The 13,486-nt window shown below is 39.5% G+C and overlaps 1 protein-coding gene across 9 annotated transcripts in view; it reads left to right on the top strand.

The window, feature by feature from the left end:
* The window catches only part of DMD (dystrophin), a 1,715,077-nt gene that overhangs the window by 173,889 nt on the left and 1,527,702 nt on the right, over positions 1 to 13,486 (top strand). For 7 of the 9 annotated variants that reach the window (XM_030575489.1, XM_030575496.1, XM_030575480.1 and 4 more), the window contains exon 1: positions 11,118 to 11,197. The gene's annotated coding sequence lies outside the window, so the exon portion shown is untranslated. Of the gene's footprint in view, positions 1 to 4,662; positions 4,756 to 6,623; positions 6,702 to 11,104; positions 11,198 to 13,486 lie in introns of those variants that run through there. The other 2 variants (XM_030575515.1, XM_030575505.1) reach the window with 1 other exon arrangement.

Raw genomic sequence — 13,486 nt, 5'->3', positions numbered from 1 at the left:
CTTATATTTAAAGGTGGTAGTTGTATAATCCAAGACCCCTTTTAGGCAGAGCTCTTTTAAAAAAGAATTGATACTCAGGTACTTGCCATTCTGCATAGTAGCTTTATTTATTCTTCCCAAAGCTTCATACATCTTAAAGTACACTTTTCTTATGACCTTGAAAACACTACATATTTCTTTGCCACCTCTCTAAATCCTTTGTTTCTGAAGACTTATTGCAATGTCGATCCACTGAAGACATTCAATCTGTTTGAGAAAGAAGACTTAATTGCCCTGCTGCCAGAGAGAAAGCAGACTTGTCCAGTTTAGAGATGAGTCCTGTGGCAGCAGCATCAGGATTCTTGTGTAATTCTCAGTTGGTGATTAATAGAAGGGTTCCTTCCTAGCCCTTTAAAAATCAATGGCATTTTTAAAAAAGATTTACTTATAACATATTTGTAATTAAAAGGTCCTGCTGGAGACACTGCCATGCTGTGTTTTTGTTTCCTTTTTGAAAGCTTTACAAAAAAGCCCACATTATTTTGTCAAGTAGAATTTGTTGACTGTCTCAGATTAACTTGTACTAAAGGTTTTGGTTAAAATTAATGTGTCATAGAAAGAGGGAAAGGTAGACACATTTATTTGTTACTTTTACTTTTGCTGTTTTGGTTACAAAGCAATATGAGTATAATAATCATTATATTCCCTTACCAAGATGTTGTCATGCTCTTTTTCTCAAAATGCTGCATTCAAAGTCTTTATGGATGAGATTCATGCTTTATGTAGAGGGCTTGCATGAGGTCTGTGCATCACTTAGTCCCTCCAAATAATGCTTAAGTGAGATTTGAGATATACTTGTGTCTTCTGCTGGCTCTCTGCACAAGGGTGACTTTTATCCTACAAGATTAAGCCAGGAGGGAAAAAAAAGCATGCATTGTATCTATGCCATCATTTTAAATATCAAATCCACTTTTCATAAATGATGATTACATACATTTTTTGTTACAGTGACCATTCAGTTTTAGGCCTTGATTCAGGAAATCACTTAAAGCCTAATGTGATCACTAAGGCAAGTCTGGCTACAAAATTATGTCAACCTAAGTTACGTTGGTATATGGCCATCACAGTTATTACATTTTTAAACAGGGTCTGAATAAATTTTCCCTTGACAGCTAGCTGGGAGTGGGAGAGACTTCAGGAATAAACTGTATTTGCATGAACACACCTACTTTGCTTAGATACCAATCAGATAGAGCAGTGTTTCTCAAAGTAATCAACTTTGACTAGTGTTGGGCTACAAATCACTTCAGTACTGAATGCAGGAGTAGTGAAATGCTGTTGCCAATGTTGTTGTCATTATTGTATGAATAAAGGGGAGCAGAACTGTGCATAACCTATCCCAAATGAGGGGGTCACCGTCATCTGAAAGGACCTCGATAAGCCAGGGTTGCGAATGCTAGAGCGCCATGAAAGTGAGAAGGGTGGGGACAGGTGTCCGAGCCAGGAGGTGTGGACTCTCTCTCTCTCTCTCTCTCTCTCTCTCTCTCTCTCTCTCTCTCTCTCTCTCTCAGGTTTTGTCTACACTGGCAGACTGTTTGTGAAAGACAAAACTTGTGTTGTTCAGAGGTGCTAAACACACACGCACACACGTGCACATACACACACAGAGAAATCAAAATTGTTGTCTCTGAGAAGTATTGGTGTAAACAGTGCTTTGTCTGCAGGAATGCTGTCCTGCCAACAATGCTAATGCTAATCATTGGGAGTGGAAGTTTTCTGTCAGCAGGAGTGCTCTCTCCTGCTGACAAACAGTGGCTACACTGCATGCCTTTTACCGGCATGGCTGGAGCTGCACAGCCGTGTTACTAAAAGCTGCATAGTGTAGACATAGCTTCAGAGTCCCCTGTTCCTCCCCACTGTTCTGAGAGCTAAATAAGCTTTATTAGGAGCCTCTTCATTATGTTAAAGTGTTCAAATGAGAGCTGAAATTACTTGAGATGGGACAGTGTTTCTACCCCAGCCTGCAAAGAGCAGAAAATTACTAAGTGACTGATGTGTAGAGGTCACAGCAAAGAACTAGGTGGCATGAGAAGGTGCCTGACAGTCAGCTGGCGAACGGGCAGATGGCAGGGCAATGAGTGATTGGCAAGGGGGCCAGCAGAGAGGAACCGTGGTTGCAGGAGGGCCAGTTGGCAAGGAACTACAGCTGGCAGGGCAGCCAGCCAGAGCAAGTGCTAACAAAGTGCCTTCTTCTGCGGGTATGCAGTGAACTCACACAGTTGCACCTCTGAACTCACACAGTTGCACCCTGGGTCCTCACTGACCAAGGACAACCATTGTGAGTGGGATATGGTGAGGGAGCAGAGAGGGGCACAGAAAAGGAACTTTTGGTTGTAGAACCCAAGAACATGAGATGGAAGGCACTGCCCCATGAACTGTGCATGGTGGGTGTCCTGCTCACAGTTCTATGTTTATGAATCCAGCTTGTGACATTTCCCTTAATTAATGTTGGGTGACTTCCCTCTTTTCATTAAAAGTTTCTTCTCTACATTCAGACTCTGTGCTTATGAGTGGGAAAATATTGCCTCTGAGAGTTCTCCAGAGGTGGTGTAATTTTCCCAAGGTTACTGGGCGGGGGCTCGAGCTGGTTCTGTGTTGTATTGTTGAAAAGGAACTGCTAGATATTGTATCCAGGCCTGGTTGCTGGTGGCTTCACCTAGCAGAAGGGTTACACATTGCTTATGCATGTGCACACTATGCTTATTGTGTCAGTGGTGCATGTCCTCATCGGGGCACTTTGGTATAGAACTTTTTATTGGCCTCTGCAGGTGATTGTCTGATGTCCTAAATCATGCTCCTGTGTTACCACTGTAAAACACTCTGTCGGAGCTGTCCATCATACTAAACACACTGTAAGAAATGGAGCAGATTGAATATTATTTGTTAAATAGAAAATTTAACTAAGATTAGAAGGGGTTGTGAATCTATTCAGTATCATCTGACACATTTCACAAGCAATCAAATTGCAATGTATGGGTTATTAGCGGCTTATATTGAAGCTTCAGATTTGGTTCGAGTGAGCTGCACTGAGCACTGAAGTGACTGAGTGAGTAACTCTGAACAGAAAAAAAAACCATTAAGCTTCCTTAGTGAGTGACTGATTCATTGCCTCTCACACCCACACAGATCTGTGATAAAAGGTCCAGTTATATCCAGGGCGTGGCTTAATCTTCAGTGAATCAAAATACAGATATTTCATGACAAATCCATATCTGAAACTTCACAAATGAGCAAATATATTGTGCTCAGAGACAGATAAATCAACCCAGAATCTTAGCATCCACAAAACAGTCATTAGTTTTTGTTCTGGTTCTCGGCCAGCTCTAATACAAAGTCACAGCTCTAATACAAAATATCAGTTATCAAATAAATGTGAAGGTAAAACCATACATCAACTAAGCTTTATAAAAATCACCTTGCTGTTTCTTCCTACTTTATTCATTAGTCAGTGACATAAGCATTAACTTAAAAACCTGACTTGATTTTAGAAAAGATAAAAACTACCTTTTTTCATCCTCTTCTGCCAGTGAAAAGCAAGGGAGGAAATCTTACTTCCCACCACTTCCTGATATCTAGTATGATTCAATATGTGTCCAAATATTAACCATGATGCCTGATCCTTTAAGGTTTTGAATGTTTCAATTAACATGGATTCTGATGACCGCTGCAGGTGTTCAGCTCATCTACAGTTTGAGCATAAGACTTGGAAGTGACACTTAACAGTTTTCTGATCATTTGGGGGTTTTGTTTCTCATCTTTGTGTAAAAGATCCTCCCTGAAGTTTAAAATTAATATTTCTCTCCTTTATCATTTGGCAAATATTAATTAATTTTCCTGTTTTTTTTTCCCTGCTACTTAATCAGCAAGCCTAGTTTGTCTCCCAGCTTTATGGATGTTGTCAATAACTAAGTGTAGACTTCTGCTATAACAGTATAAATTAATAGTGGGAGCACAGAAATATTTGGCTTTTTATAAGTTTCAGATAGATAATGACTATCTTGTAATTAAGAGAATTAATGTGCGGTGTGCATTCCTGACCAAGTGAAAATCATTTTAAGTTACTTTGAAATTAGGGTCTCAGCTACTAGACACTGCCTGTTCAACAAGGACATTTGTGAGAAGACTCTTATTTGTATCAATTTATATGCAAGCTATTCTCCTGTTTCATCTTGTAGGACAACTGCTATATTTAGTAGAGCAATGTTTTGACATATTCTGCATTTTTAAAATGTACAAGTGCTCACAACTCTATGGTTCTAACCAGGGGCGGCTCTATGTATGTTGCCACCCCAAGCATGGCAGTCAGTCGGCTTTTGACGGCATGCCTGCGAGAGGTCCTCCGGTCCCGTGCCTTCGGTGTACCCACTGCCGAATTGCCGCTGAAGCTGCAGGACCAGCGGACCTCCCACAGGCTTGCCGCCAAAGGCAGCCTGACTGCTGCCCTCACGGCAACTAGCAGGTCGCCCCCGTGGCTTGCTGCCCCAGGCATGCACTTGGAGTACTGGTGCCTGGAGCGCCCCTGGTTCTAACCTCACATTTTAATAAGAGTGATATTGTGAAATATTACCATTTCTATCCTTTGCTGGTTTAGCTAACAACATGCCATTGTTATATTTATTTCAGTTTGGGAGGCACTATATTGAAGACCTTTTTAATGATTTTCGAGATGGACGAAGACTTCTGGAGCTCCTTGAAGGTTTTACTGGCCAAAAACTTGTATGTATACATTTTTGTAATTGCAAACCTTACTGTACTTTTCCAAATGACAGTCTTGTAAGATATTGATAGTTGGCTAAAATCACACTAGTATTTCTCAATGGATACATCTGACAAAGTGCTGAGCACTCCTGTGAGGTGCTGAGCGTCCTCAACTAATCCTGCCTTGAGTGAGAGTTGAGGGAACTCAGCACCTGTTAGGATTAAGCCTCTAATCCTGACTCATGCTGAACACCATCAACACTTATTGACTTCAGTAGGAGTTGAGGCCAGTGCTTAATTTGTAACAAAAGACATGCCGGGGCTCAAGCAAAGTTTTTACTTTCATAACTGATGCAGCAAGCCTAGAGGTGCCAGGGCTATGAACTGCCAAGCTTAGAGGTGCCGGGGCTCAGCACTGACACAAATTAAGCACTGGTAGAGGCTCTCGGCATCTCTGAGGATAGGGACCTAAATTGGACAGGTGCCACAGTTAAGTATGTATTCTAAAAGTGATTTTCATCTTGGATCCCTTGTTCTCTAATATTTTTTTGTTTAGTACTTCACCAGAGATGTTTGCTTAAAAACCTTGTGGACCTATTTTATAAACATTTTGTGACATTAATTTTTACAGTTTATACTATCTTCTATCTGATCAGCCACATATGATGAAATATGTCAGTGATTGCCATATATGCAGCTAATTATGGGAAAACCTCAAAAGCTTTGATAAATCATATTTTGTAGATTTGTTCTAACTTGTACACAGCATCACTTATTCCCTTTTTCTTGTTTGAGCATAATATATTTCTCCCCCTCCAATATATATCTTTGCTTATATTTTGTATTTGTTTGAGGTTCCTTTTTTCTTTAAATGTAATTCTTTTTTAATAAATAAATAAAAATCTTCTTCCTCTTTCAGAAATAATGGCAGAAGGTAGTAGTCCATCTGCATGAGGACTATGGGTTGCTAATGTTAGCGTAGCTGAATCAAATGCTAGCAAAGATGGGATTTTTTTTTAAATATTCTTACTGTAGACAGGATTTGAGAAGGATTCTGCCTTCCTAAAACAGAATTAATCCTAGAGCTGGACTGGTGAGCGCAGCTGAGCCTGGGAGTAACAGGTTCATAATAGTGCAGGTGCAAATGGTAACATTATGGCCATGCTCTAAGGATGTAAACAGACATCCTCTTTGTACGCTAAAAGAAAGCTAGGCTCTCTCAGTTAAATAGTTTAACTCTGATATACAGAAATTGGTTTTATAATAAATTGTATAGAATTAGACAGACTTTTTTCACAGAGTTGACATTTAAAATATATGTCTTGAAGTAACCTGATTAATATTAAAGGGAATCAAATCTGACCTTACTAACATGTAAGTGCTAAAATAACACAGCAAAAATCTTCGGATTCTTGTTTCTTGCATTTCCTTTTCGTTTTTCATGAGCTTGAGAGCTTTCTCTTAAACTTTCTCATAGATATAGAGAAACAAGCTGACAACATGAGTCAAATTCCAGAGAGGAGATACTTGCAAATATTATACATGCTGATGCTTATCTTGTTGGTTGTCATGGTAATGTTCCTAAATTGTTCTGTGGCAGGGGCGATTAATCATAATAAAAATAACCTGAATTTATCTGATTCCTATATACATTTTGATCATATGTTCACTGAAAAAATGTCAATAACTATTTTAGCCCTCAAATTAAGATCATTTGTTTAACAATTGTCTTTATTTTATAGTTTAAATTCTACTTTGCATAGATATAGAAATAATTATAGTATTGTCTCCAAAATAGTCATAAGTTTGTAAAATACAAATCCATGAACTTAAAGAAGTGGTCTCATTATATTCAGCATTTTTTTTTAATTTAAATGTGCTTACAGGCAAAAGAAAAGGGCTCCACAAGAGTTCATGCTCTGAACAATGTCAACAAAGCACTACAGGTCTTGCAGAAAAATAACGTAAGTAATCACCGGGACAAGGTCAGAACATGCATTAGACATCATGCTTAATGTTTTATAAGTGATAGTTCAACCCTTGGATACAGGATACAGTTTTGAAAGTCCACTATACATCAAAGCAATGGTACTAATGTGAATTAACTTATCTATGGGTTCTGCAACACCGCTGTCTGTTTGTGCCAAATATAATTCAGATGTTTTCTGGCAGCAGGTTTTAAAGTAGCTGAATAATAAATATGTAATAAATTCTATTTGAAATCTGATCCAGTGCAATTCTTTGTTAATGTGGTGTTACAGTAAATATTACAAGTGTTCATTACCGTAAGTCTTCCTTAGTAAAATAGGAGTTGATTCATTTCAACTTATTAAACAGTTGCTTTCAAAATACGGTGGAGTGATGTCTAAAAATCTGAGGCTTTTCTTAGGAGAAACAATTTCTAGTATATTTCCTTAGGCATTTATGGGATAACAACGTTAAAGATTTGAACCAGGTTAAAAAAAACCCCACACATTCCATTCTATTCTGTTAAGATTCACACTTCAGGCCAATATGCTTCTTATAATGTTGGAGCAAATATTCCCTTAGTATTTATCTCTTACAAGCATTCTAACGGACCAATAACTTTATCAGACATGTTTAGTGGCCAACTAATTACATCACAATCCCCTGTCTCCCCAAGAATAGATTCAAATAAATAATAACATTCACTTAAAACCCAGTAAGCTGTCATGGAATAGTAATCACGCATTCTGAGCCGCATATTCTATTGGATTTCTTGATAGGTACAGTAAGTCTTTCAATGTGCTTGAGTTCAGCTGGTACATGGATTCATTGATTTTCTAACTCTAAGGTAACGTGTACCTAGCTGAGCATTTGTGCATAAGTCAAAGTGATTTAACAGGAGTGTTAAATTGGTAATAGAGATCTTTACGAGAGGCCATACATTTTTAATTATTTTTTTTTAAAGTTGCTAATTCTGCATCACTGAAAGGATGCTATGTACAACAGACGATTGTATATCACTCTGAAAAAATTCAATGGTCAAATATTTGTCAATATGCTAAAAACTCTTCATTACATGCACACAGTATAATATTACTTTTAAAAATTGTTTAAAACATCTGTTTACTGGGGCATTAGGAAAATGTGCTAGTGGGTTGTTCATTTAAATTCCAGCACACAGCTACAGTGCCTTTCTAATGTATACAGGAAGTACAGCTCATACAGCAAGCTTCTTTTAAATAATGTTATGAGTATGTCAAGGTTGTTCAGAACTGGGTTAAAATTGACTCTTTTAATAGGTTAAGGCTTTATCATGTATGTTATGCAGTGTCAGATTATAAAACTAAAAGCCCTCTCTAAAAAACTTTCTTCCACAATTGTAGTTTTTTGAATCCATAGCCTCTGAATAATCACACATGTAGGATGTTTATACTGCTAAGCTTCAGAAATCTCTGAAAAGCAGCATCTGTTGGGCTCCAGGAGTTCCCCATTACAGCACCAAATACTTGGCACCAAGACTCTAAAAGGAGCATGCGGTTCCAAGTATTTGTGCTAAACTTTAGAGTCCTAAAAGAAGAGAAAAAGGTGAATGGGTAGCATAAATAAGCAGAGGGGACTGTATTCCAAGAGTTTCTGATGAGTCTCTTAAAATTGCTTCTCTATAGTCCCAGGGATTATAATAAGGAGACGTAATGGGGAAGCCTGCTCCTTCTCTCTGGTTTGGGGGAGCAGTCCTTCTCCACAGCTCCCCCTCAGTAATGGCTGGGGAAGTGAGAATTCCACTTGTGGCAATGTAATGATTAGTCCATATGGTAAGTGAACTGTGAAGCTGTAATGAAACAGCAAAGAGTCCTGTGGCACCTTATAGACTAACAGACGTATTGGAGTATGAGCTTTCATAGGTGAATACCCACTCTGATGAACAGGGCTGGTGCAATCATTTAGGCGACCTAGGCAGTCGCCTAGGGCACTGGCATTTGGGGGGTGCCATTTTCTTCTTCAGTGACCGCAGCGGCTGGATATTCGGCTGCCCCAGTCGCCGCCGGCATTTAGGCAGAGGGAGCTGGGGCAGGGGAGCACGGGGAGGGCTGCCTGCAGCAAGTAAGCTGGGGGGCAGCATGCAGGGGAACTCCCTGCCCCAGCTCACCCCTGCCCGTGTCCTCCCCAAGCACGCTGTAGCCGCTTCACTTCTCCCACTTCCCAGGCTTGCGGCATCAATCAGGTTAGGCGCCGCAAGCCTAGGAGGCAGGAGAAGTGAAGCAGCCGTGTGGTGCTTATGCTCGTGCGCGGAACAGGGGGGAGCTGGGGTGGGGGGGAGCTGCTGCAAGGGGGGTGTCTCAGGGCGGAGGGAGGGGAGCTGCTGTGGGGGGGAAGCGCCTCAGGGTGGGGGACGCAGGGCGGGGAGGGCGCAAGGTGGAAGTTTCGCCTAGGGCGCAAAACATCCTTGCACCAGCCCTGCTGATGAAGTGGGTATTCTCCCACGAAAGCTCATGCTCCAATACGTCTGTTAGTCTATAAGGTGCCACAGGACTCTTTGCTGCTTTTGCAGATCCAGACTAACATGGCTACCCCTCTCATACTTGTAATGAAACAGGCATTGCAGGACTGCCCTTTTAAGGCAACCCCTGAATCTAGATGCTAAATTGAGAGAATAGTGCTGTGTAAGATTATGTACAAATCTCCAGGTAGAAGCCCTACAGGTTTCTAAAATGGAAATGTTCTGAAGGCAGACAACTTATTCCACTTTAGCCTCGGTAGACTGACTTCTAAGACCCTGAGGTACTGTTATTCTGGCTTATGTATAACAAGTCTCAATGGCCAGCCAGATGCATTGTGACAAAATATGTGTATATTTGGCATTCTGTTTACATTGATCCTTAAGGGATACAGAATGTGTAGGGGATGTCCTAAATGATATCAGCCTAGGCAAGTCAAACTTCAAAGCCCATTTGTCATCTAGGGAATGGCATCTAATGTCCTTGTGGAAAGTGTACTAAGAGACTGCTGATCTGATTCTGATCTGACTCAGACACTGCTATCTGTAATAGTTTAATAATTCTCAAAGAAAAAAAGTCATTCTGAGTTCTCAGATTTTTTCAGTTAAGAAAAAGAAGTTTACATTTTTGGGGAAAATTCTGGCTTTGGGCATGATGCTAGTGTAAATGACCCACATACAGGTGTATAGCAACTCTGCAAAATCAGCCTGTGCCCTTGTGATGGCTGCTTTTGGCAATCATGCAGAAATTATTTCTACTAGTTTCAGGAGTTAGCTTTGTGGTACAGGGCTCCATGAGTCCACATGCTGAGTGCAAATCATGATGTTGACCCCATAGTCTCATTCTAGATACAGTTTTGGCCATACAGGAGTTGGACTTGCATGTTAAAAAAGATACTTGAGAAAGGTGTTTCAAACTCAGGATATGATTTCACGAGGTGTTGCCTCTTTTACTATACTGAGCACCCTGGTCTCCCAATGTAAGAAATGATAGGTGAAGATGCTCAACACTTCGCAAAGAGTACTCAGCATCTTGAAGGAAAAGACCCCCAGGGGGAGGCTATTACCCCAGAGTAATGTGCTGGAGTGCCAAATTCAGAGAGCCCTATTTGGGAAACGCAGTAGGGTGTGCTCCAGGCAACAAACCCTGACCTCATCCCTGTCCTCCAAAATGCATCATCTGCTGGCAAAACTCTCAATGACTTCAATATGGGTATCTCGTACATCACAAAACAGTTAACGAAACATTACATTGCAATCGCAAAGTCAGGAAAGAAAAAAATAGGATCTCCCACATAAATGTTAAAGGGACGGGCTGTACATATGTTTTTTTTGTTTTTTACCTTGCTGAATATGCTTTGCAATATTACTAGAGGGTTTTTATTTTTGGTAAAATGTAAATTGTAAAACAAAATGTGCAAAGTGACAGTTTTGAAGTTGCTGTGGGAACCTTATTGTGTGTATTTCCTTGAGGTGTCTGTTTGCGATTTTTAATTGTGCAGTCTTAATATTGCATTAACATGTAGAGTGGATTTGTATTTAATTATTGTATTTTAACTTTATATTTTCACTTAGCTTTAGCACTTGGATAATTATATCTCCATATGGCTAACTCTGCTACTTGCTTTTTCTCAGCGCTTTAATTGTTCCATTTCTCAAATAAGCATTGAATGTTTACTTTTGCCAGTGTATGCACCCTCACAAAAACAAAACACTGCAACCTATTATAATATTTTAAAATGTGGTTTAAACAAACTGGTTCAAGATTAATCAGATAACTACTTCAAATGCCTATATTTATGAAAATCCAAAATAAATTACATTTTTTGTCATGGTTTCTTTCACAAAATGCACTAGTACCCAAATACTTTTTCATACAGTACTTATTTTGCATTTCTCCAATAGGTTGATTTGGTGAATATTGGAAGCACAGACATAGTGGATGGAAATCATAAACTGACACTTGGATTGATCTGGAGTATAATTCTCCATTGGCAGGTGAGGGATACTGTTGAAGGTTCTCTCCAAAATGTGTGTTACATGATCCTTGCATGTTGTTACCCACCCACAACCTATAAAACAGCATAAGCATTTCAAACAAAATAAGGCCATTCACCAAGCCCTCATTTCTTAAATTAGCAAATTTGATAATGAATTGTTTGCATATTATCTGGGACATTAAGAATCAGTAGATTATAAAATAGGTTATGGAGCATTAATAGCAGCTTTTCTAATTTTACTGTGAGTTGCTGCAAAAATAATACAGTTTTTACAAAGCAAAATCAATAGGCAAAACTAATGTGGAAGAATTGTTCACCTTTTTAATAACAGAAGAAGAATGACTTTTTTGTTTTTCTTTTTCTGTTAAATACTAAAGTCATCATACATTTGCTGTTGTTTTTTTTAATACCATTGACCCACCCAGTCGTAGATGTTGTTAGAACCCTGCAGAAAGCAGCTGAAGTTTTAATAACTCCTTGAGGCAGGTGTAGCCCATTTAGCTCCACCCTGGGCATAAGGGAGATAGGCCTTCCCTTCCAGAGAGAATGGGAATTAGCATCGAGCAGATCAAGCAAGGAGACCACAGAGACAGATATGCTCAGGTAGGAAGTTTAGGATGATGTTAACCATTTTTGAGATACCATTAAAGCTACATTCCAGGAAGGGCTTGACATTAGTTTAGGGTGTATGTGCTGCTTTGACAATGTGGTAGGGATTCCTACTAAGTATATTACATATGTGTGCACACAACCAACCAACCAACCAACCAGTTAGGGCATTTTAGCATTCTGGCAAAAGATAAGCAAGATTGGCTCATTGCAACATGAAAAAAAATGCTGATAAGCCCCACACATAAAAAAAGGACAGTCATCTATCATCCTCACCCAAACGTAAATTCACAGAAAAGGGAACAGTGGTTTTCTGCAGGAGATGTGTTATTTTGATTCACTCTTATCCTTCACTTCCATACTTCTCTTATTTGGTTTAGCTGGTGGGATTACTCATTGCTTTGAAGGATGTAGAGTACTGAATCTGATGCACAGGTAATGGGAGTATGAACACTGGACCATATGTAACTGTGAAAACTTTTAGCAAAAATATGAGCAATACATGTTTTAATGTATATAAACTACAGATAGATGTGAGTGTGCTTTTTCTGCAGACTCATTTACTGTCTTTTTTCTCACATTGTTTTGAGTTATGGAAATCTTTACTGCTAGTTATTTTTTTTCCTGGCCCTCCCATTCCCAGCATTCCTCTCATGGTGTGTGTTTATGTACAGAAAACAAATTTATTAATTCCCTGGCACAGTATGTATGAATACTCAGCTACACATCTGATCTTTCAGTACCTGCTTGGTTAGTGCAAATGTAGCTACTCTGCCCATCATGAAATAAGAAATAGTAACAATATCCACCACCCTGAACTGCTGTCTGGAGCTGGACTCAGGATGCATGCTGTTAGTCTATGGTTTTTGTGGTGGGTTCTGCAGGGGTCTCATTCTTTCCCCTCAGCTGCAAGGAAGAACTGGGTCCCTGGGATTTTCTTTGTTTCTCCAAACAGTAACTCTCCTTTCTCTGCAGGGAAGCGCTGTACCCTCCATGTTGCTCTGTTTCTCTTGGCATACATAATTTAAGCTATTTGGATCAGTGGAAGTTTGCAAACTAATGTAGTGGTTTCAGATTTACTCCTCATACAATTCCATTGATTTCAGTAGCATTACACCAGGAGGAAATTGTTCAATAACACACTTAATGTGTTCTTGCATATGTGAGTTGCTCAGATTTGGAAACACCATTTCCTTTTCTCTGTTGATTCTGAGATTAGTTTGGTTCATGTCCTTTTCACTCGATCCTCTTTCACTAGTGTCATAGGATACATTCACTGTTAGGATAAACTCATTGTGCATGCTTTGGTTTCCTGGTAGGAACTGAAAATGAACTAGCATCTGTAAATTGAAATGCAATCCTATGCAAAAGCTGTGGTTTCTTGCATCAATGATGAATGGTTTGAACAACTGTCATGCTGCTTTATTTGAAAGTACCTCTTTCATGTTTCTGTGGCATTTTAGAGGTAAATGAAAGAGGATGATTGGGGTTGAGCTTTAAGGTACTAGCAGTCTCCAATCCTGCAAACACTTGTGCATGCACTTAACTTTACATATGCGATAGTGCCACTGTAAGCAATAGGACTACTCTTGTGTAACACAAAGTATGTGTGTGTTTGTAGGATCTGAGCTGAGTTCCCATTTTCACGAAAACCTCTCAGCAAATAGGTTTGGCTCTT

The sequence above is a fragment of the Gopherus evgoodei genome, chromosome 1 (assembly GCF_007399415.2).
Source record: "Gopherus evgoodei ecotype Sinaloan lineage chromosome 1, rGopEvg1_v1.p, whole genome shotgun sequence".
Lineage (NCBI taxonomy): Eukaryota > Metazoa > Chordata > Testudines > Testudinidae > Gopherus > Gopherus evgoodei.
This window is presented reverse-complemented; position numbering and strand designations above follow the sequence as displayed.